General features: G+C 36.4%; 1 non-coding gene across 1 annotated transcript; it reads right to left on the minus strand.

The window, feature by feature from the left end:
- Nucleotides 1-400: 400 nt before the first annotated feature.
- Nucleotides 401-507, minus strand: LOC136201838 (small nucleolar RNA R71). Its single transcript, XR_010674177.1, has one exon. It is a non-coding gene; the product is annotated as a small nucleolar RNA R71 (small nucleolar RNA).
- Between the last annotated feature and the right edge of the window lie 2,596 nt (nt 508-3,103).

Consider the following 3,103-nt stretch of genomic DNA (forward strand, 5'->3'; position numbering starts at 1 on the left):
AATAAAAACTAGAATTACCGAGCCAGAAGTTATGGCCACACTTATGGATTACGCTAGGCCACGAGTGGCCGGTGTAACGAACAGTATAGTTAGACCCCAAATTAATGCAAATCAATTTGAGATTAAGCCAGCTTTGCTTAATATGTTACAAAATAACGTAACATTTTACGGGTTACCTAACGAAAATCCTAACACCCATTTGACAAATTTCTTAGAAATTTGTGACACTTTTAAAATACCAAATGTGACTGCAGAAGCAATCAATCTTCGCCTTTTTCCTTTTACTTTGAAGGATCGAGCCAAAGAATGGTTGACTTCTATGTCAGCCGCAACATTTGAGACTTGGGAGCAATTAGCCCAAGCATTTTTATCAAAAAATTTTCCTTTAGCAAAAACTGCAAGAGTCATTAAAGAGTTAACATATTTTTCTCAAAATGATAATGAAACTCTTTATGAGGCTTGGGAACGTTTTAAAGAACTTCAACGTTTATGCCCGCACCACCAATTGCCCGCTGAACTTTTAATGCAAACATTTTATAATGGGCTAAATCCTACAACTAGAGGTTCATTGGATGCTATGTCTGGAGGGTTATTCATGAAGAAAACATCTGCCCAAGCAAGAGAACTTTTGGAGGAAATGGCAATTAACAGCAGTATGTGGCCCGCGGAACGTGGACACGTACCAATAGCGAAACCATCATCCTCAACTACGTCATCAGTTAAAGGTATAGTGAATCTTGATCCAGTTGCGATGTTGCAAGCCCAGTTTTCTGCCTTATCGCACAAAAGTAATAGGTTTATGGCACCGTGTGATCCTAATGGTAAGCCAATCCAAACGGATGTGGATTACGAAGGTATGAGCGAAATTGAACAGGTAAACTTTGTCCAAGGGCAAAACCAACCTAATAACCCTTACTCCAATACATCTAATCCTGGGTGGAGAAATCATCCTAACTTTAACTGGAGAGATAATAATAATAATGCTAATGCTAATCAAAATCGTACCACTAATTATCAAAATCAATCGAGAGATACGATTAGCACTTTATCTTCTAAAATCGACAAATTTATTGATGCTATGAGCGGAAAAATAAGTAATCACGATGATGGTTTTAAACGGATCGAAAATAAATTCGATCAGCTTATCAAAAACCAATCATCTAACATCCATAATTTGGAGGTTCAAATCGGACAACTCGCTAAATCAATTCCATCCCGCAAAGAGGGAAGTCTTCCAAGCCATACGGAAGAAAATCCGAAAGAGCATGTAAAGGCTATCACTCTTCGTTCAGGAAAAAATTACTTAGGGCTGGAAATGCCCGGAAATTCGACTTTACCTAGAACTGATTTACCAAAGTCCAAAGAAGATACATTAAATCAAAAAGATGCACCAATTGACTCTAGTACAAAACCTTTTGTACCCAAACCACATTTTCCACACAAAGTCCGTAATAAGGACTATGACAAACAACTTTTAACATTTTTAGACAAACTTAAAAATTTGCATATTAATTTGACGTTTATGGATGCGATTACGCAAATTTCCAATTATGGTAAATTCCTCAAAGATTTAATTTCAAAGAAAATCAGTTGGGAAGGAATTTCATCCATTTCACTAACTGAAGATTGCAGTTCAATTGTGTCAAGTAATTTGCCCACAAAACTCAAAGATCCCGGATGTTTTACCATTCCGTGTAAATTGGGAGATATTGAATTTCCCAGTTGTCTCTGTGATTTGGGAGCAAGCATTAACTTGATGCCATTATCTATTTTCAATAAGTTAGGCTTAGAAGAAGATATCAAACGTACCAATATGGTTTTGCAATTAGCAGATCAAACCACTAAAAGACCATACGGTATAATTGAGGATGTTTTAGTTAAAGTTGACAAATTTATTTTTCCTACCGATTTCGCTATTTTAGATTTTGCTTATGACGTTAATTGTCCGCTAATCTTTGGTAGACCGTTCATGAACACGGGACGTGCTCTAGTTGATGTGTCGGAAGGGAAAGTAGTTTTACGAATAGGAGATGATAAGATTGAGTTTGATATGAACCAAGCGATGAAATATCCTATGGAAGATTTCGCTTGTATGAAACTTGATTTGATTGAAGAATGTGTCAATGACATTGTTCAAAAAGAAGAAATAATAGAACCTATGATGAGTGAGGAACTAGAAGATAAGGACCCAGAACCTTTGATTCGAGAAGATGGACCGGTTCCGCCTTCGATTATAGTTCCACCTAAATTAGAACTTAAAGAATTACCAAGTCATTTGAGGTACGCTTTCTTAGGCGAAGGCGATTCTCTACCTATAATTATCTCTAATAAGTTAACACAGGTTCAAGAAGAGAAATTGAAAGAAGTTGTTAGAAATAGGATAGGAAGTATGGGTTGGCAAATTTCAGACTTAAAAGGTATTAATCCGAGTATTGTAATGCATAGAATTCACTTAGAAGAAGATAAGCCACCTAAAGCGGATAGGCAAAGACGCCTAAATCCGAATATGAAAGAAGTAGTAAAAAATGAGATTACTAAACTTCTGGACAATGGAATCATCTACCATATTTCGGATAGTGAATGGGTTAGTCCAATCCATTGTGTACCTAAAAAGGGAGGCATAACAGTTGTAAGGAATGGAGAAGGCGAATTAATACCTACACGAACCACCACTGGTTGGAGAGTTTGTATAGACTATAGGAACCTAAATAAAGCAACTAGGAAAGATCATTTTCCTCTACCTTTCATTGATCAAATGATCGAAAGGATAGCTGGTCATGCTTTCTACTGTTTTCTAGACGGTTACTCTGGATTCTTTCAAATATATATTTACCCGGATGACCAAGATAAAACGACCTTCACATGTCCTTACGGAACATTTGCATATAGGAGAATGCCCTTTGGTCTATGTAACGCACCTGCAACATTTCAACATTGTATGACTGCGATTTTTAATGATTTCATTGAAGATATCATGGAAGTTTTTATGGATGATTTTTCAGTTTATGGAGATTCTTTTGATTCGTGCCTAAAAAACTTGGATAAAGTTTTGTCTAGGTGTGAAGAAACAAATTTGGTATTAAACTGGGAAAAATGTCATTTC

Source organism: Euphorbia lathyris, chromosome 7 (genome assembly GCF_963576675.1).
Source record: "Euphorbia lathyris chromosome 7, ddEupLath1.1, whole genome shotgun sequence".
In the NCBI taxonomy this organism is placed as follows: Eukaryota; Viridiplantae; Streptophyta; class Magnoliopsida; order Malpighiales; family Euphorbiaceae; genus Euphorbia; species Euphorbia lathyris.